The sequence below is a fragment of the Cupressus sempervirens genome, chromosome 11 (assembly GCF_028749045.1).
Source record: "Cupressus sempervirens isolate cs-2001-9-10 chromosome 11, ASM2874904v1, whole genome shotgun sequence".
NCBI lineage: Eukaryota > Viridiplantae > Streptophyta > Pinopsida > Cupressales > Cupressaceae > Cupressus > Cupressus sempervirens.
The window spans coordinates 415,766,782-415,789,261 of record NC_143128.1 but is presented as its reverse complement, the minus strand read 5'-3'; the positions used below and the strand labels follow the sequence as shown (position 1 = coordinate 415,789,261).

The 22,480-nt window shown below is 34.4% G+C and overlaps 1 protein-coding gene across 5 annotated transcripts in view; it reads left to right on the top strand.

Moving 5' to 3' along the window:
* Window positions 1-14,569: 14,569 nt before the first annotated feature.
* The window catches only part of LOC149530220 (Tetratricopeptide repeat (TPR)-like superfamily protein), a 108,145-nt gene continuing 100,234 nt past the window's right edge, over window positions 14,570-22,480 (top strand). For all 5 annotated transcript variants that reach the window (XM_089810289.1, XM_089810292.1, XM_089810291.1 and 2 more), the window contains exon 1: window positions 14,570-14,798. The gene's annotated coding sequence lies outside the window, so the exon portion shown is untranslated. The remainder of the gene's footprint in view (window positions 14,799-22,480) is intronic.

The window sequence follows — 22,480 nt, the reverse complement described above, 5'->3', positions numbered from 1 at the left end:
GATTTTCTTAGTTTTTAGGGTATACCTTTCAATGTATTCCTTCACCAATTTTGGTACATGCATAGTCATGGGAAAACTAGCAGCTTTGACTAAATCAATTTCCTTCAACTTCTATGTGATTGGATGGAGGGGCTCAATGTTTAATATTTTGTGCAAATTACTAAGATCGTAAAACTTGAAAGAGGCATCAGACAAGTTCTTTAGCTCACTCTCTAATCCAATCAAATGATGAGACCCAACAACTCTAATTTCCATTAGCTTATAAATTCACATAGAGAAAGTAATTGTTTCAACTAAATAGGTGTTGTAGAATGAGGACCTCATTTAGCAAAAGTCTAATCATATAGATTTAAAAATTAGACCGTTGCACCACATGAATAAAGTAACTCATAATTAACATCCATAATGGTCAGATTTATAATAAATTAGGCAGATCAACAACTATTTGAAACATATTCCATCCATATGATAGCTCATAAATCTGACCAACATAAAATTCACTTTAATCTCCTATAGTAGCGAGATTATTTCCTTTTTGAATCATTTTACTTGGGTTTACTAAGAACTACCCTCTTTACTTGGGAATCTGGAACAAAGGCTTGCACTTTAATCCATTAAGTGTGGGGAGAGAGACAATACCTTGCTTTTCCATAAGCTTACTTTTTCCTTTGATTTCCTTTGGTTCAAGAGCGTAATGTGTAGACTACTCCTTTCGTTCCTTGAGTACTTTTACCTATTTATTTTCTACACAAGGCTTTTTCTCTTGATTTCTTAACTTAGTTCAGAGAAGCCACAAAGATAATTCTCATCTTGAGCACATGAACATTTTATTTCCTTTGTATCAGGATCACTTTGTAATTGACTTGATAAGCATCTTTCTAGCATCTCTGCATAATATCTGTATATTCAACTTTAGAAGTCATTACCTTTCTTATCCTTTGGAAAGGAGACCTTGAATATTTCCATTAGATGGAAAAACACCATTAAGACCTTTTCTTTCCAAAGAGAGAAGCACTTAGAAACATTTTCCTTTGTCATGGCCACTTTTCCTTATATATCCTAGAGATTCCTAGTCGTTGATTCATCATTTAGTAATGCATATCAAGGGCCTAGATTAACTTGTTTATAACATCATGCTTGGGTCCCACTAAACACATGGAATCTTCTGAATAGAGAATGAATTGTGTTGCTTTTATACCCATAGCTTATTCAATGAATCACAACCTTTGATCTGAGATAGCATCAATGATCAATATATGATCTTAATCTTCAAAAACACACTAGAAGATGTTTTCTCCCAGAGGTTGAGTAACTGAAAACATCAAGCTTCGTTTCTCTACACAACTAAACTCTAACTTCAAATCTTCGATCTGAGAGTTTCTTAGCATCATGTTTTGCTTCTCTTAGTCCTTTATATATTTGTGAATGCTATTTTTTCTCATTCTTTGGGGCCTTACTTGATGAAGTTCACCAAAGATGTAAAATAAGAAGAAATGGATAAAATCCAAAGAAAACACTTGCTTATGGTGGGAAACAAACTTCAGAACCAAAAAAGACTTTCTTCTCATCAAGAAAACACTCAACCAACTAACCCTACCAATCCTAGATCAACTAAGACTTTAATGCAGTGGAGCAAGAAGAATCCTACATGGAGGCATAAGGGGGAAGTGGAGGAGGTGAAACCCAAAAAGAATGCAAAAGGGAAACCTTAGGATGTTCGATGATAAGAGAGCCACCTATGTGCTATTTAGACAAGAACTTGAACATAATTGCATTGAAAACTTCTCAAGCTAGAAGTTTACAAAGGATAGAGTGAAAGTCTGGCAAGAATGACCATAAAAAAGAAATTTCTCCTGAATTAAACACATTGGCATATTTTGGGGAGTCAAATCCATCTTCCAATCACAAAAATGAGAATAAAATGAATAATGAAAACAAAAGGTTTCTTGGTGAAAATCTAAAGTTACCATTAGACTGAAAAAATGTAAAATAAATGACATATCTAAGGGTGAAAACCTCTCTGAGACACCCGAGGATGGAAGATCAGATATACCCACACTCAAGGACAAGTTCATTGTGCTAATGACAAAAGGAAGAAAGGAGAAGACCATATATTGTGTTGTTTTGTTGACCAAAGAAGAACAAGATAAATCTATTACAATCTCTTTTCATTAGCTTATAAGGATACAAAATGAACAAGTTAATGCCATGAATATAAGTGTTCCAATTTTCAACATGCCACAAAGTACTAAATGTTATGAGTTCTTAGTAAAATGTATTTTTCTCCTTGAACTTGAGCTCTCTTGATCAACCTTTATGTGGGAAGTCATTGGTCTCAACCCTAAATAAAGGACGTATCTGAGGGTGAAAAGCTCTTCAAGGTGCCTGAGGATGGAAGATTGGGTATACCCATACTCAAGGACAAGTCCATTGTGCTAATGATAGAAGAAAGAAAGGACAAGATCATATATTTTGTAGCTTTATTGACCAAAGAAGAACAAGATAAATTTATTACAATCTCTTTTCACCAGCTTATAAGGATAAAAATGAACAAGTTGATGCCATGAATATAAGTGCTCCAGTTTTCAACATGCCACAAAGTACTAAATGTTATGAGTTCTTACTCAAACATCCTTTTGTCCCTGCACTTGAGCTTTCTCGATCAACCTTCATGTGGGAAGTTGTTGGTCTCAATCCTCCCAATTCTTCCTTATATCCTGCTATTTATGCCCAAATCCTACTACTTGACTTGTCCAACACCTAACATCAAACCTTTATCCAACAAGCCTTTAAGTACGTCATCGTCAGTGACATCCTACATAAGGGATCCTTTGACCCAACTATTCTCATATGTCTTGATTCACGAGAGGTAGACACTGCCTTGCATGTGGTACATGATGGTATATCTCAAGGCTATTTTAGTGGTTTGAGTTTAGCTACAAACTTGGAACGAATCCTATGTAGTTATAGTCACTTGTGGGTTCAGAGGTTATCAGCTAACAACATTGACAACAAATTCATTTTCAACATTCGTTAGCAACATTCATGATTTTTTCCAAAACCTGAAAAAATATCAAAAAATTTGAAAAAAGGACTTGAAAAAATATAAAAAATTTGAAAGAAGTCTTGAAAAAAATATCAAAATTTATTTTTGAAAAAATTCATGAAAAAATGAATCCCTTGGTGAAAACCTAGCAAACATGAGTCTTGGCATGAAAAAAGAGAAAAATTCCATCCAATAGTGAAAACTTGGCAAACAGGCACCATGTGTAGCAAGTTGTTGCTCCTCCATCTATTAGGATTCTATCTAATTTTCCCCCATCATTCTGTGATCACATCTTTTACACTATGAAATGGTTTTAGTCCTTGATCATGGCCTATGAACTGGTTGCTATCTCATGTTATTTCCTCATACATCACTAGTCTCTATATACCTTGTCTTTGGTCTCTGTATATAGTTTGTGTCTTGTTTGGGGGCATTTACCTGCACATTCAATGACTTCAAATTTGAGTTGGGGTAGATCCCTAAACACGGCTAATCCACCAGATTCATCGTTCTTATTAGATTAGAGTTGACATCATGTACACACCATAAAGACCTGCAAAAATTCCAAAAAAATCACATATGATCTTGAAAAAATCCAAAAAAATCACATATAATCTTGAAAATTTTCAAATATGATCTTGAAGAAATCCAAAAAAATCACATATGAGCCTAAAAAAAGAAAATTTGATCCTAAAAAAATCCCTAAAAAGCACAAAATGCCTTGAAAAAATCCCTAAAAATAATAAAATGTGCTAAAAAAATCAATAAAAAAACAAAAAAGTCCTGGAAAAAATGCAACACAAAAAATCTGATTACCTTCAAAAAGATCATCAAAAACTTGCAATAACCTTGTACATAATTATTGTAAATAATCACTACTTTTTTTAAACACTTGCACATGTAGACTCAGGCCTAAATGTTGTGCTTCAATGAAATTATGTCTTGATGAGGTCACACTAAACTGCTTGACCCAATGATCAATCTAATTTCACACTCTAATCACAACACCTTTGATTATCAACCTGTGAAACATCAATCAAACACAATTGTTAATATCAACAATACTTAATAAAGCAAGTAATAACATATTAGAATGGTTGTTGGCTCAAATTATTTAGTGAGTATTTTATTTTTGCTTTGTTTTCTTTTGATCATGTTCCTATGCTACTCAATGATATAAACTAATTTATGAGAGTGGTTAGGATGGTTCATGGTTACTTTTTGTCTATTTTTCTAATGTCCTTTGATAGTTTGAGGCATGACTCTATGCCTCAGGGTGGATAAGGCCATTCTCTATCTGCATTGTGTTTGTTTATGCAAAAGGCTTGCATTTTTTCTCTGGCTTTCTATACCACAATGCATTGCATTCCATTTTCCATATCAAAATAAAGCTTGTATGACATAAAGTGCACTTATGAAAGCAATTTTTCATCTTTTATTAACTCTCCTAAGTCTCATTTCCATCTTCCTACTAATATTTCTTCCACCAATCATTCTCATAATTTCTTTTCTTTTCAAAAAATTGTCCTCGAGTCAATTTCTTGCCCAATTTTTTGAGGGGACATCCTACCTCCTTTCTATTAGGAATAAGGTGTCTCAACCTTGGATAATTCCTATTCTTATTATTTGTTTTTTAAATGTATTTTTTGCAAATAATGTAATTAAGTGTGAGTGTACATGTCTAGTTGGCATGTTGATGTGTCACTCCACTTGCATGTGTCGGCATATTGAATTGTGTGTAAGGAGATCATGATTGAAATGGTTATGACAGATTCCTATGATGCATAAGAGATACCTTTGGAAGATATGATGATGGGTGAAGATGTGAAGACATGTGGCAATTGATCATTGAGTATTGTACACTCAAGTCTCCATCTAGCACGCAGGGTTTGGGGCATCAGCCTGAATTTTTTTTTTGGTTCCTACTTTTCTGGAGAATGGTAAAACCCTAAAACGGTTCTTTGGAAGTTGCCCTAAAATGAAAAGTGCATGATATAAGCAACTTTAGGGTTGCAGATAGGAGAGAGTGAAAGTATATTGTTGGTAGTGTATTATTGTGACTGGATTTGTCTTTTGTGTCTTGAAAGAACTTGCATTGCAAGTGTGTTGTAACCTTTGTGTTGAAGATAATACATTGTGCAGGTTTTGGAGGGGTGGGGTTGTTTTACCGAAAGGTTTTTTCCCACTGGCATATATTTGTGTTTGTGTTTTCTTTCTCTATCTATTTTTTGTATTCATGGTTGACTGTAATATTGTTGTTTACATAATATCGAATCTAAAATTCTAAGACTTAAATAGAATTTGCATAATACTTTCCTTAAGGGATTAGTGTAGGAAATTGTTTCTGCACCTAAGTTTCCTTACAAGTGGTATCAGAGTTTGATCAACTTTTGATCCTAGTTGTTGGGTACGGTTTTTTGAGCTAATCTCAAGTTGAATGGGAGTTTCTTATAGAGCATTTTGAATCTTATTTGCAGATTGAGATGGCTAGTTCATCATACAAAAAATAGGAGGTGGAGAAATTTAATGGCAGTAATTTTGAGTTGTGGAAACTCAAGATGGAAGACTTTCTTGAAGATCATGATCTATGGGAGGTGGCTTCACTTGATGTGATATTTGTAGCAATATCTCAAGGATTAAAAATCTAAGGGTCTCATTAGACTCTATCTAGCTGATTTAGTTCTCCTGAATGTTCTTGATGAGAAGACCATAAATAGTTGTGGACACGGCTTGGGTCTGTGTATCAAGCCAAATCTCTAGTGAAAAATTTATTCTTGAGGAAGAAGTTGTATTCTCTAAGAATGGAGGAAGGAGGATCTATTATAGATCATCTAAGTGCTTTTAATTTATTGATTGCATAGTTGACATCATTCAGTGACAAGATAGAGGAGGAGGATTGATGTATGACTCTATTATGTTCCTTGCCAGATTCATGGGACCATCTTGTGATGGCTCTTGGAAATACTTTAGTCACTTTCAAAATGGATGATGTAATGTCTTCATTGTTATCTGAGGAGACAAGGAGAAAATCGTCAGATTCAACTAAGGAAGCTCTTGTTGTTCATGGGAGGTCCAACAATAGAGGGAAGCAAAATGACAACAAGTCTAGAAAGGGTAGATCCAAATCTCGTGGAAAATCAAAGACTCCTGGAAATTCCAAGGCAAAATGCTAGAACTGTGATAAGAATGGGTGCTTCTATAAAGGCTGTAAAGAGTCAAAGAAGAAGAAGAAGGCCTCAAATTCTAGTTTAGAAAAATCTCAAGAAGATGGCGATGCTTTCATTGTAGCCTTGGCAATGCATGCATCTTATGATGTGTGGTTGATAGACTTGGGTGCCTCTTTCTACATGACCTCTCATCAAAGTTGGTTCTCAAAGTATGGAGTTTTAAATGGTGGAAAGGTGTACTTAGGTGATGATTCTCACTTAAAGATAGTTGGACGAGGATAGGTCACTATCAGATTCCCTGATGGATGAGTAAAGGATATCAATGGGGTAATGGCTATTATATGTAAGTATGTTGAATGATGTAGGTGTGTAAGTTTTTTTTTTCTAAAGATAGATGCAAGATGATGAGAGGAGATATGGTGCCTACTAAGGATACTAGGAGAGGTACTCTATTTCAGCTTGATGCATGCATTTCTCAATACAATAGTTCTTTTGTTTCAAACAAGAGAGCAACTATCACTTCATCCCCACCATCTGAATGAGCAATAAAGAAGACCATGGTTATTGGTTCTGATGGCAGTGCAACATGTGTACTTAAGGGTCCAAACACATTGGAAGGAAAGCTTCCTACAGAAAAGCCAATGTTGTGGCATATGAGATTTGGCCACATTGGTGAGAAGGGTCTTAGAACCTTGAAAAACAAGAACATCGTTGAGGGTTTAAATGATTGTAATCTTGAGTTCAACTTCTGCGAACATTGTGTCTATGGTAAACAAAATTGTTTTTAGTTTTACTCTACTTCTCACAAATCTTTTGATGTTTTGGATCTTATTGATTATGATGTATTTGGTCCTGTAAAAGTTTCTTCAATCTCCAAGTCTATATTTTTTGTATCTTTCATAGATGATTACATGAGAAGGACATGGATTTATTTCTTGAAAAGTAAGACACACATCTTTAGTCAGTTCAAGGAATTTAAAGCTCTTGTAGAGAATTAGATTAGTAAGAAGATTAAGTGTGTGAGAATTGACAATGGTGGTGAGTTTTACTCAACAAAGTTTGAACAGTTCTATAAAGAACGAGGTATTGAGAGGCATAAAACAACTCCTTATACCCAATAGCAAAATGGAGTTGCAGAAAGAATGAATAGGACAATGATGGAGAAGCCTAGGAGTATGCTTAGTGGAGCTGGTCTTGAACAAAGGTTTTAGGCTGAAGTTGTGGCCACTACTTGCTATTTGGTTAATAGATCTCCTACATCAGCCCTTGTTGGTAAGACACCCATGGAGGTGTTGTCTAGTAAGAAGCCTTCAATTAGACACCTTCTCTTTTTAGTTGTGTAGCTTATGCATATGTTCCAAAGGAGAAAATATCTAAATTGGAAACAAAGCTATCAAATGTATTTTCATTGGATATAGTGTTGGCGTGAAAGGATACAAGCTTTGGGGCCCTGTGACTAGTAAGGTGTTGTATACCAGAAATGTTATTTTTAGAGAGCTAAAATCTTCTCCTATTGTGCTAGAACCAGATGAAAAAGAAAAGAAGGAAGATATTGTTCAGTTGCCTTCTACCCCTAAGAAGACTGAATAGAAAGACCATGTTGGGTCTAATAATAAGGAGAGCTCTAGTAGCTCTGATAGTTTAGAAGAGGAGGAAGAACAACCTCAACCTCAGCCCTTGAGGAGATCCACGAGAGTAAGAAAGTAACCATAAAGGTTTGGTTATTCTATGTTAGATTCTAGTTGTGCCTTTGCTTTGATTACTAACATTGATGAGCCTAGATCTATGAAAGAAGCTTTGGATATGGAAGATGCAAGTTCCTAGATTGGGGTCATGAATGATGAGATGACTTCATTGGAAGAAAAAAAAAACTTGGGACCTTGTACCTTTTCCTAAAGGACATAAACTTGTTGGTAGCAAATGGGTGTTCAAGAAGAAATTTTGTGCAGATGGCAGTGTTGAAAGGTACAAAGCTAGATTGGTTGTGAAGGGGTACTCACAAGTAGAGGGAATAGATTATGGTGACATATTCTCTCCTATTGCAAAGTTGACATCCATTAGATTCCCGTTATCTCTTGCTGCATCATATGATCTAGAGATTGTTACAATTCTTTAGAATAACTGAGACAGGGGTGAATTAGTTATCCAAGGTACAATGATGTCCAATACAACTTTTTCTTCTCATCCTTAATGGCACATCAATTATCATGCATGCAATTAAACATTAAACAACCATGAAAAGTAAACATGCATCACACCATAACACTAAGGATTTTGATGACCTAGAAACCCTCCAGGAATAAGAAGGTAAAATTGGGGTGGGGATGACACCCACGAAATAACTGTGCAATTGATTTCAACCACTTTTGATGGTTTTCCCAATTAAAGGCCTGCCCTGTTAAAGGCTTTACACACTGTAAGATGAGACCCGGTTAAAGGATTTAAGAACATTTAACTTAGAATGTCACCCTGTTAAAGGATTTACATAGAGCTGTTAGGCTCACCCAAGTCCATGGGATTTACAGTCACCTTCTTAAAAGAATCTTTCATCCCTCTCTAAGGATCTCCTATCCTACTCCTAAGGATCTCTTTATCCTTCTCCTGGGGATCTCTTTATCCTTTTCCTGAGGCTTATCCACCTAGCTGTTAAGCTAACCTAGCAATGTAGGATTTCAATATCTAATACAATGGTAAGAGAGTATTAGAAGGGTTTTGACTTGGTTCATATTGCAACCCTAACTGTGCATATTTCAGGTCACTCTTCAGTTCTTTTCTTTGCTTGGCTTTTCTCCCTTGCAGTGCAGACAACTTGTTCACCCTTCAAGATCTATCTCCTTGAGTTCTTCCACTCATTATGCTAATGCACTCCATGATCACTTGATCAACTTAGAGTCTTGATGCTCTGTACTTACTCCTCTTGGCTTCTTCGCATGACCACACTTATGACCAACTCTCTTCTCATGCATGCACACTTGATCTCTGACCTGTAACTCCTTACAAAGAAGTTCTGTTCTTCATTTCCCACTCAAATCTTGATTTGATCTTGAGAAAATGGTATTGTTTTCCCTCCAAATTGCTTCTTCTAGAAACTTCATGATAAATCCATTAGCATTCACCTTGAATTGGTTTGCATGGTTTACGTAAAATTCTATGACATCTACTCATTATCCTTATCATCCAACTAATTCACAAAATTTGATGTAACAAACTTATCGCTGCTGATCTGGCGAATCTTTGACTTAACAAATAATGCAGCAACTCGACATCATTGGTTTACTGATGCTTGGCTCCTTCTGTGTTACTCGGCTCCTAAATATCACTCAACACTTGATCTTCACTCGGCACCTGAAGATCACTCGGCACACACTAAAGTTGAACTTGCTCGGCTTCAACTGAGAATCTGTTCAACTCTAACTAGCTTGCTCGGTTCTCTCCAATGAATTTAGTTAGTCTTTACAAATGACTTAGTTAAACCTTACATCTTTGATGTGTCTTAATGTGTCCAACCTCTTAGAGTATGTCATCAATACACTATTTCATCAATGGCTTAGCTGATCCTTATACTTCATTAGAACATCATAAATTCAACCTTTCTCTAGGTACTCTAGTTACATCTTATTGATTGCTGCCTCCTTGACAATCAACCAATTGATAGTATTTGGATCACTTAAGCAATTGTCATTCCTGCGAGTAGCAAGTTTGACATCAATGACAAAACAATGATTGAAAACATTCTTTACCAGTTCCATTATTCTTCATTCATGATTATTTCAATCATTTCCAATAGAGATAGAATAGATGGATGTGAAGACAACTTTCCTTCATGGTGATTTGGAGGAAGAGATTTATATGTCACAACTTGAGCACTACATTGTTAAAGGTAAAAAATCTTAGGTTTGTAGATTAAAGAAGTCTCTATATGGTTTGAAACAATCTCCTGGGATGTGGTACCTTAAGTTTGATGCCTTTGTGTTGTCAATTGGATTTGTAAGATCAAAATCAGATCATTGTGTCTATTTTAGAGTTGAAAACGATCACCTTCTTATTGTTGCATTATATGTTGATGATATGTTGTTGTTTGGGAAGGGTAAGGGTATGATTTTTGATTTTAAATCTCAGTTGTCAGCACAGTTTGAGATGAAAGATCTTGGGGCAACAAGGTACATCTTAGGTATGGAAATCAGTAGAGATAGGTCTAACAAAAAACTTTGGTTGAGTTAGAGTAAGTATGTGAAGTTTGTGTTGGACAGGTTTAGCATGGTAGATTGTAGACCATTGTGTGCTCCTGTTTATATGGGAGCAAAGTTATTTGTAGATGATTGTCCAAAATCTCCTAGTGAGGTGGAGGACATTAATAGATTACCTTATGCTAGTGCAGTTGGTAGTCTTATCTATGCTATGGTTTGTACTAGACCAGACATTGCCCAAGTAGTGGGAGTTCTAAGCTAGTTTATGGCTAATCTTGGATGGGTACATTGGAATATAGTTAAGTGAGTATTCAGATATTTGAGGGATACATCAAATTACTCCATTTGTTATCATGGTAACTCTTTTGGAGCTCTGCATTCAGTTTGTATTCGTGGGTTTGTGGATTTAGATTGAGCAGGTGATATTGACAGTAGAAGATCCACCAATGCTTATGTGTTCACTGTGTTTGGTGGTGCCATCAGTTGGATAAGTAAGCGACAACCTATGGTTGCTTTGTCCACTACAAAAGCTTAGAACATGGCTACTACTCATGCTTGTAAGGAGTGCATTTGGCTTAGGAGATTGTGTTCTAATATTGGTGTTGATGTAGGACAAATTACTATTTGGTGCAATAGTCAGAGTGCTATTTGCCTTGCAAAGAATCCATCTTTTCATGCTAGAACAAAGCACATTGATGTATAGTTTCACTTTGTGAGAGATATGGTGGAAGATGAAAAGGTAAATTTGGAGAAGGTACATACTATAAAGAATGTTGTAGATGCATTGACGAACCCAGTGGGCACAAATAAGTTCAGATGATGTTTAGAGTCTATGGACCTTTCAGCCTATAGCAGTTAGTTCCTGTTATGTTCCTGTTGCTCTTACAAGGTGTTTGACAAGTGGGAGAATGTTAGGAATAAGGTGTCTCAACCTTGGATGATTCTTATGCTTATTATTTATTTTGTAAATGTATTTTTCACAAATAATGTAATTAAGTGTGAGTGTACATGTCTAGTTGGCATGTTGATGTGTCACTCTACTTGCATGTGTCAACATCTTGAATTGTGTGTAAGGAGATCATTATTAAAATGATTATGATAGATTCCTATGATGCCTAAGAGCTATCTTTGGAAGATATGATGATGGGTGAAGACATGAAGACATGTGGCAATTTATCATTGAGTATTATACACTCGAGTCTCCATCTAGCATGCAGGGTTTAGAGAATAGTAAAACCCTAATATAGTTCTTCTTTGGAAGTTGCCCTAAAATGAAAAGTGCATGATATAAGTGACTTTAGGGTTGCAGATAGGAGAGAGTGAAAGTGTATTGTTGGTAAATACAACTTTGTACATTAGCTTTTTATTATTAATTGGTGGGGAGGTATCATATGCCATTTAGAATGCTATATTTCTTTTGAGAACTTTTATGCTATGGATTAATATTTTCTTTTAAGCTCCCTCAAAACATACCCATGTAGCCATAGTTTCTATTTTAGGGTTTTTTCCTAACCAATTAAGTTTTTCCTCTATATTAAATTCTTCTACAAACATAGGGTTATCTAGTCTCCTAATTTGATCAAATAAAAGCAATTTTTTGAGGCAAAGTCTAGGAACTATGAATACACAATTTTTCTATATAATTTCTCTGGATTCATCGAGCATGCAATTTACCTCATCTAAGTTCATTTATTTAAGAAGTTGATTGATAACATATTTATATTTGGACTCGTCAACACTCATCACTCTCAATTTCTATTGTTCTTAAAAATATTTCATTTTCATCTTTAGCTAGAAATCCTGTCGTGATTGGATTTGTCTTCTGTGTCTTGAAAGAACTTGCATTGCAAGTGTGTTGTATCCTTTGTGTTGAAGATAATACATTGTGTAGGTTTTAGAGGGGTGAGGTTGTTTTATCGACAGGTTTTTCCCCACTAGCATATCTTTGTGTTTGTGTTTTCTTTCTCTATTTTTTTTTCTATATTCATGGTTGACTGCAATATTGTTGTTTACATAATATCGAACCTAAAATTGTAAGGATTTAAATAGAGTTTGCACAATATTTTCCTTAAGGGATTAGTGTAGGAAGTTGTTTCCGTACTTGGGTTTCCTTACGCTTTCAATTTCAGTAGGGCATTTTTTAATATTCTTTGACACAACACTCATAATTACATCGTATCAAAGAGGGGCAAAATGTAGACGCTAAAAAATGGTTCACGCCTACTCTTTCATCACGTTTACATCCTAACTTGTCCCATTTTCTCATTTCACTAACTTCGATCTTTTGGCCAACTTGATCATCATTTTATCTTATTTCTGAACATTCTATGAACATCTTTCAATGTAATTTTCATCATTTTTAATCCCTTTTCAATCAAAATGCACATCATCTCAGAATCAATTCAAAACCATTTCAATGTCATCATCTTATCATCATCGATCATTTAGGCATTGTTGTATCCTTCAGTGCCTTATCAACATTCATTAATACATGTCATGTGTCCTTGGCATATCATCATTTCATTATGCAATCCTTGGCGTTGTTACGCCCTTTAGTGCCTTATCAACATTCATTAATACATGTTGTGTATCCTTGGCATATCATCATTTGTCATCAATTCGATCCTCAACATTGTTGAGTCCTTCAATGTCTTATCATGTCCATACTCAATCAATTTAATAGCATTGACTATTTTCGTTCAAGTTATTTTAGTCAACCCCATCAATCAATTTTAATCAATCTTGTGACATTTACAATTTTCATCAAATGTCATATGTCATCAACCTTTGTCATGTGTCCTTGACAAGTCATCATTTCATGTCATCCGTCTAGCGTCATTTATTTCATTTGATCATTACTTTGGTCTAATCCAATATCATCACATTTGATTTGCATTTTCATCACAATCCTTCAATAGGGTTATCTTGCATTTATTTCATCATTTTGGCCAATCAATTTATTAATTTCTCCTATAGGGATAAATAACCCATAGTCTATTCCTATGTCTTAATCATTAATTTCACCCCCCCTATTAATTATCCCTCTTTACTCACATTTCTCACTTAATTAATCTTTATTAACTAATTGATTCCATTTTCATGAATTATGAGAATTCCCAATTTCCTAAATTCTAATTCTAATTCTAATTTTCCGTCTTGCTAAATTCTAATTCTAATTTCCCATTTCCCATTTCCCATTTTCTTATTTCCCAATTTCTATTTTCCTATTTCCATATTCCTAATTTATATTTTCTATTTACCATTTTAGAGGGAATTATGAATTTTTAAAATATAAGATACCTAATTTTTAGCTTACACCTCTTACACCTTTCTATGAATTTCCCTTACACTTTCTTCTTCCATTTTTCTTACACATTTCTATGCAAAATTCTTACACATTGTCAGATTTTGTCATAATTTTCTATTTTGTGGCACAATTTTCCAAGTTTCACACATGATTATGACAATTTCCAATTTGCCCACTTTCTTTCGAATTCTTGTATTTGGCTTCAAAATCCTATAAATTGAGCCATTATGCACTTGTTTTGGCTAATCACTATTCTAGTATTCTCACCATCATATAATTTGCTATCACCATCTTGCTTTCAATTGTAGGTGCATCTTGTCAATTGGAGCTACATCAACATCAACTTTAACTTTATGGAGAAGAAAGGAGACCATGAGAGCTCATTTGAAAGGGGTTGTTTTATGAGTTTTATATTTATTTATTTATGCACCTGTATTTCAATGGCTTTCGTGGTAGACTAGAATATTTTGCATAGTTTTATAGAGCTTTTGGTTCCTCTTTTATACAAATTTCCCCTTTTTCTAATCGTACACATAACATGAAATGAAACATTGTTCAAAAATTGCAAACAATTAAATTCTATTAAAAAAAAAAGCCAACTTATAGTAAAATAATTTAGACAACATGATAATATCAATCAATTTGCTTAGCCAATCCATTGAGAGAACTTTGTTGATTGAACATAAACTTCTAGAGAGTTCCCATTCTTTAAATGTCTCTTATATATTTGCTAAAATGTAGTTTTCAGTTCCTTGTTTAAGATTGAAAAGTATACCTTAGTGACTTTGGCATGACGATAAAAAAAAAAAACTAGATATACACTGCCTACCGTATACAGTGTACGTCCTGTGATGCATGTAAGACCAAACACAATCCACAACCTCCTTCACAAGTTACAATTTCAGGTCAATCAAAAAAATCAAAATAAAGTTCCAAAATCAACATGTCAATGTCTTAAATAAATCACCTAAGAGGAATATAATCGCTTTACAGTGTCATATCCATCACCCATCTACGGCATGTCAAAGTATGTGGGAGGGAGACGAGGTGAGGCAGCCAATCTTTCAATGCACACCAACACCCTCTTTTCAGTAAGTTCAGCAACCGTTTTATCCCACGCGCTTTTAATATCAATAAAGCAACCAAAATCTCTCTGGTTCAAGAAGACCAATAGTTATCTATTCCCCTCCCGTGGAACCCTTGCTTTTTAGTCCAAAAGAGAACCCCAAACCCCAAGAATTTGCAGCCCTGCATGGTCTTCTCTGAACAATTTTTCTGTTCAAAGCTCAAAATTGCTTGCTTCATCTCCCATAACACTGCGAGTTTAATGAGCATCACGTATTTGGATAACACGCCATGGTTTATGACTCATAACTGCAATTTTTACTATACTAATGATTCTCCATTCAAAACTGGCATTTTCTGAAAAGACAATCCGCATAATTTAATGTTTTCATTTAATTTTTTGTTAACATTTTCATTCCATTATGGAGGCAGACTATAAAAATCAAACCAGTAAAATTTTGCAAAAAAATATTATGGTATGCAGGTTTTTGTAAAGATGCGGAGGCATTGTTTTAAGGAGAGAATAGCTACCTCCATTTTTACTTATTAGCTTTGTACTTCAAGTGATTTTTGTCTCGAACACAATCCAATTTTGTTGTAAAAGTATTTTGTGTTGGTCTTCGTGATTGATGCATTTGAGTTTCCCAGAGGTTTTGTAAGCTCACTTTTTCTTTGTCACCCAGCTATTTCATGGTGACGCGTAAGGATAAATTCACCCCCCATGACAATGTTTAACAATTAAGAAGAGAGGAGATCATCTACGCCATCAGTGACTATCCTCTGCACAGTAGAATCATGCGATTCCTCCCTTGATAAGTTGATAGTCTCCTTTTACCCTTATTGTTGTAATGCTTGAATTACTGTTCACTTATTAATCAGCCATGTCTCTCTTCTTGGAATACTTTGTTCTGGATGGTTTGTCAGAGCGTAATCCAGCATTTTGGATGTACCTTGTAAAGTTTCTACAAATTCTGTTATAAATCAGACTTAGATAATACCCCTTCTATATGCTTGCTGAAGATGATCTTCCTTCTACAGACTTGTATAAAGAGATGTCAATAATATTTTATTATTCTGAAATGTTCTGTTTCTGCAAGTATTCGTATAGGGCAGACTTGCTTAAAGGAGCAGACTGTATGTTCTTCTTGTGTTTCCTGTAACTACAATCTCACCCTGTTAAATATAGAACCAAGGGGCATGTCCTTACAAAGGACATGTCCCTTCCAAAGTCAGCTTTGAACGATATCTCAAAATCGGCGACTTTCCAAGGAGTTTTTAGTTTAATACCTAAACTAACCAAAGGAGATTAGTTAGTTCATAAACTAGTTGTCCAAGATAGGTGCCGATACCTATTAAGAAGATAAGACAATTAAATAATGACTTAAGAAGGGATCTAATGCAAGAACAGATCAGTACGATCTGTAATCAGATCAGTATGATTTAAAGTTACAGAATTAACACCTTCTCTTAATTTGATAATCATACTAAGAGATATCATATTTGGCAACATCAATTAAGATGAATAAGCAAGGATTGATACTCTATATCTATCTAAATCTTCTTAGCATGTGGTATCATTGAACACATGATACAATGTCATATTACTATACTTGTGATATGACTTATCACTTATACTAGTGATAACAATATTACATGGAATACAACATACAGGATAAAATCTAAAGAATGATTAAATTCTTTCTTTATCCAAGTTGTGACTCATATATACTGGTAGGCCTATATCACAACATGATCTTGAGTTAAGATCTACCAGTTCACAGGATAAACTTTGGAGAATGATTAAATTACTCTTTTATTAAATTGTGACTCATAGGCATAACAATGTCTACATCGCAATGTGATCTTGAATTCATCTAGATTTGACAGTAGATCTCTACTATTTAGCACATTATCTAAGAAATCGTCATTTTCCATAATTTCTTTTATAACAGTGTTCATTATCTCAAAGATCGTCACCTTTTAAATGATGAGTACAAATGGTGGAGCCAATAACAATCAATAGCCTAACAAAAAATATTTTAATAATAATTTAAAAAATACAAAATTTTCATAATTCAACCATACCAAGTCTTATTTTGAAGTGATCTATCTTCACTCGAGAGAGAGGTTTGGTAAGAATATCTGCTATCTGATCTGCAGTACAAATGTATTCTAATTTAACAGTATTCCTATCTACCATATTTCTATAATAATAGTAAGGAATTTTAATATGGTTGGACCTGTCATGAAAAATTGGATTCATAGAAAGCTTGATGGAACTCTGATTATCACAATGAATAATCGTAGGATTCATGGCTAGACCAAATAGTCCCACAAGTAACTTTCTAAGCCAAATTGCTTTCCGAGAGGCCATTATGTATTTGGCTTCTGTGGAACTTTGTGCTACTAAAGACAGCTTTCTGCATATCCATGGTATCTGTTGAAAATGTTAGCTATGATAGAGATCTTTATCTTTGGAAATATGAACGTTATTACCGTTATTGTTATGTTCAGCTGAAAAGGACACTTATGTTTAAATTGTAATTTTAAATGTAATGACATGTGTCATTGGACATGCATTGAGGCATGAATATTCAAAAAGTCATAGTTAATTATAGGAGTTATGAGAATATCAAGAGACCTTCGATTATAATGTGAAGAGTCTCTCCTATTGTTATATATATCGCATTAAGCGATAGGTATTGTACACTTGAATTTTTATTATCAATAAAGATATATTTTGTTGTGTGGCTGGGTTTTTCCCTTCATTCTCAAAGGGTTTTCCCACGATATTTTTGGTATTCTTTGTGTCGGTTTTCCTCTTTCTTATTGCTGGTTATTATCTTTGATTTCTGGGCGATAGATTCAACATGGTATCAGAGCCAAGTTGGTAGCATCATGATTGTTGGACTCCTTCCAATTTTAGTTCTCTTTTGGATGCGGTTACTTTTCTATCATTTGTGCGATTGGTCCATTGTAGCATAATGGATGGTAAATCATTCTTTGGATATGTTTGTTTGTCTTTTTTTTATTTATTTGAGTGTTGATAGCTAAGATAAGATGTTTCCTTTATTAGCTATTTTCATTCATTCTAGTTCAAGCTCCATGATATAAGTTTTATTGGGCTTTTAGTTTTGAGGATTTTTTGTTGTCTCCTAATCATGTGTTTCCTAGCGCATTTGTGTTGCTATGATGGATTTGTGCTTCTTGCGTGGCCTCCAAGATCACTCCATAGCTAGGTTAGATTCACTGTCTGCCTAAAATTCGTGTTCGAATGACTGTCTCTTCGGAATTTTTTGTCGAGTATAGAATATATAAGTATTTTTTAGATGATTTGTTACTTTGTGTACATAACACTGTTGCAATCTAAATCTCTATTCATATGAACCCTCCTTTGAATACAATTTGTTGATTAGACTGCGTTGTTCTACACATTTGTGTATTTGTAAACCAATCTGCTAAATATAATTAAGGTAGGGTTGAATTTGTATATTTTTCAGTGAATTGTTTGTCACTACGACTGAATATATACCTGAATATATCTGGCAAAAACCTGTGAATTGAAGTGTGAATAAATTGAATTTGTTTAGTTTATTGGTGAAATGCAGGGTGACAACAGAGCATTCCTAAGGGTAAGATATTCATTCAAAAGGATATGTTTTTGAAAAATTATACGAGAAGGCATAGGACAAATAAAGTCATTTTAGCGTTTCAGATTGAGAAGGGGAAAGGGCGTTGAATTGGTTTGTTATTGTGTGCGATATTTGGTGTTGTGATTCCTATCTGTGAGGACCAATATTTGCTATTACCCTAGATGCCACTGCTGCAAACTGGTGGTGATTTGAGCTGAGATACCCCCTACACAAATGACGTTGATCAATCTAAAATAGAATGCAAAAACTCTAGGTTCTTATAGCACCCCTTGCTGCCGCGATTCATCCACATGGGTGATTGTTAGAGGGGAATCAAGTTGTGACTGAGGGAGTTGATTTGTTCTATCGGGCTGGGCTGTGTGAATTTGACACCTCTAGGAAAGCATTAATGCTTTGAAATACAAATGCTAACATTGTCATGTGTTTGGTGCTGCCCTAATTTGAATTTTTTGCATTTGTTCTGGCCATTTGGGGGTTATGGTATTTTGAGGTTTTGTGCAGCGATTAGAATCTGACAGTGTTGTGGTAATATATGTTTTACATTGTAATTGCAAGGCTTAGAGGGGGATTGTAGTATAGAGGACTTAGTCAATCCTTTATTTTATTTATTTTATTTTATTTGACAGGCAAGTAATTTGGTGTGAGCTTTTGGAGGATGAAAGGATTCATTCTCTCTTTGGCTTTGTTCTGTTCATCAGAATTCCTCTGTGGAGTATAGAGCACTTAGTTTATTGTGTCGTAAGATATTATTTTTGTGTCCAGATTAATACATTTTGGTTTGTATAATTTATCATATTGTATGAGATTCATTATGTAATGTTGAATAATCAATATTGCTTTGTACATTCTGGAGATGTTTTTCTTATCATAACAGTAAAGGAAAGCAAAATTATCTACAACATTACCATGGTAGAGTGACAGAATTGCATGAGATTGCAGAGATAAGTATTGCATGGAATTGAAGAGATAAGTGTTCTTATAATTATATTGATGCTATAAGATTTACATTAGCTTAGAGGCATTATTTTGAATCTCATTGTGTATGTATGAATTAGATCACAAAGAGATGAGTATTTATGATTATATTGCTCGAAAGAGATTATTTTTAGCATTGATAGTTGATTTTAATAATCTCTCTTGGTTGTAGGATGCAACAAGATAAGGATTATAGCTCTAGAGGGAGATGTTGAGCTTTAGAGGGAGGTTTAATTATTAAGAGGGAATGCTTATGGAATTCCTTTCATTGTTATATATGCATGCGATGCTTGTGGTATTTGTAAATCTGACTTAAATGGAACTAAGTCTTATTTTGTTATGCATATTTCTATTCTTGTGTAAATAAATGAGATTGTAAGAGCAACTATGATAACTCTTTCACTATGCGATAGTGAACATCATATTGAGAGAGTTCATGATATCATCACGTTGAGAGATTTTGTGATTGGAGTTGGATGTCATGTTGAGAGATTCCATGATAGTTCACGTTGAGAGAGTCCGTGAATAAAGGCTTAGCTGCAGATCTTGCAAATCTTTTCATGTTGAGTGATCTCATGAATATGAGTAATTGTTACAGGGTCTCATGTTGAGTGATAACATGAATGTGATTGATTGTTACAAGTTTAAATAGGATATATGTGACGAGATTTTATCATTAACATTTTGGTTGCAGTCTTGTGTGATTGTTCAGCTAAAGATCTCTCTCTAGCTAAGAGGGAGTGTTGAAGATGGTAGCTGCGATAGAGATCGTTATCTCTGAAAATATGAATGTTATTACCGTTATTGTTATGTTTAGCTGAAAAGGACACTTATGTTTAAATTGTAACAATAAATGTAATGACATGTGTCATTGGACATGCATTGAGGCATGAATATTCGAAGAGTCATAATTAATTATAGGAGTTATGAGAATATCAAGAGACCTTCGGTTATAATGTGAAGAGTCTCTCCTATTGTTAAATATATCGCATTAAGCGGTAGGTATTGTACACTTGAATTTTTATCATCAATAAAGATATATTTTGTTGTGTGGCTGTGTTTTTCCCTTCATTCTCGAAGGGTTTTCCTAGGATATTTCTGGTGTTCTTCATTTCGGTTTTCCTCTTTTTTATTGTTGGTTATTATCTTTGATTTCTGGGCTATAGATTCAATAGTATCATTGCTGAACCTAAACTGAAACAACATCCTGAAGTGCTTTTCCTGTTAGTAACACTTCCAGCCCAATCTAAGTTTGTGTATCCATGTAGATTCAATTCAACTTTCTAATACTTGAGCCCAAGGTTAAGAGTGACTTAAAGGCATTAACAACATAGCAAATGTTAGGTCTTGTATTTACCAAATACATAAGGGACCCAATCATCTGTCTATAAAGAGTAGAATCTATGGAAGGTGATTCTGTTGCTGCTTCCTTAAGTTTATGTAGATTAGTCTCCATGGGAGAAGACGTAGGCCTGCAGTTCCACATTCCAAATCTCTTCAAGATATCTAATGTATACTTTCCTTGATTGAGTATGATGCTGTCATAATTCTGCCATATTTCCAGTCTTAGGAAGTAATGAAGGATTCCTAAATCTTTCATGTCAAATTCTCCGATTAGATCTTTCTTGTATTGATCAATGAGATGATCATCACCTGTTATTAGTAAATCATCAACATACAGTATTAAAATTACCATATCATCCTTTATCCCTTTTATAATATAGATTTGGATCAGCTTCATTCTTAGAGAATCCTAAGCCAATGAGATACTTATAATTCATTCATACCATGCCCTTGGAGTCTGTTTAAGCCCATAGAGAGCTTTCTTGAGCCTTCGAATCCTTCAGGTTGCTCCAAATATACCTCTTTTGTAATTTTCCATTTAGAAATGTTGTTTTTACATCCATCTGATGTACTTTCCATCCCTTCAATGTTGCAATAGCTAGGACTACTCTTACAAAGGTGTATTTGGCAACAAGAGCAAAGGTTTCTTCGTAATTAATCCCCTCTTTCTAAGAGAATCCCTTGGCTACGAATTTGGCTTTATATTTTTCAATGCTACCATCAATAACACGCTTGATTTTAAATATCCACTTGGAAGAAACAACAGATTTTCCTTCAGGTCTTGGAACAATTTCCCAAATATCATTTTTCATAATGGATTGGTATTCTTTCGTCATGGCATCCTTCCAAGCTGTATGTTTAATAGCATTTGAAACATTGGTTGGTTTTGATTTAGACAAATCATTCATGTTTGCTACATAACTAGAAAATCTCTTGGTCTTTTGCTTTCTCTGAATGTTCCAGATGGTGTAGCGAAGTTTTGTGCTTCCTCTACTGTCTTAATGGCCCAAAGTGGTCTTTTCTTAAAATTTTGAGTTTCCTTAAGATTGAGATTTCGAATTTCATCTTCAACTTCTTCAATGTTCTCCCTCCGAGACTCAGATTCAGTATATTCTTCAGTATTAGGTAAGGGATAGAGATCTCCAGAACTTAGGGCTCTTTTGAATGCTCAATCTTCTTCAAATATTACATCCCTACTAAGTTCAATATTTTTTTGACCATGTATGAAAATCCTATATGCTTTAGATGTTTTACTATACCCAACAAAAATACCTTTCCTCCCAGAGGGTTCTAACTTAGTTCTTTTTTCTTTTGGAACATGTATATATACTAGGCACCGAAAAATCCTAAGATGACTTATATTGGATTTAATCTTAGTAAAAACTTCTTCAGGAGTTTTATCTCTAAGGTAGGAGTGAAGATTTCTGTTTTGAATATAGACAGCTGTAGAAGAGGCTTCTGCCTAAAGATAATAGTCCAGATTTTGATCAAATATCATAGCTCTTGTAGTTTCTGTAATTGTTCTATTCTTCCTTTTTGCTACCCCGTTTTGTTGTAGGTTATAAGGAACAATATACTCCCTCTGAATTCCTGTTTCTTTACAAAACTCTTTAAACAAATCTAAGGTATATTCCCCTCCATTATCAGTCCTAAGAGTTTTAATTTTATGTCCTGATAGGTTTTCAGTTAAGATTTCAAATTCATTAAATCTCTTAAGGATTTCTTTTGATTCTTTA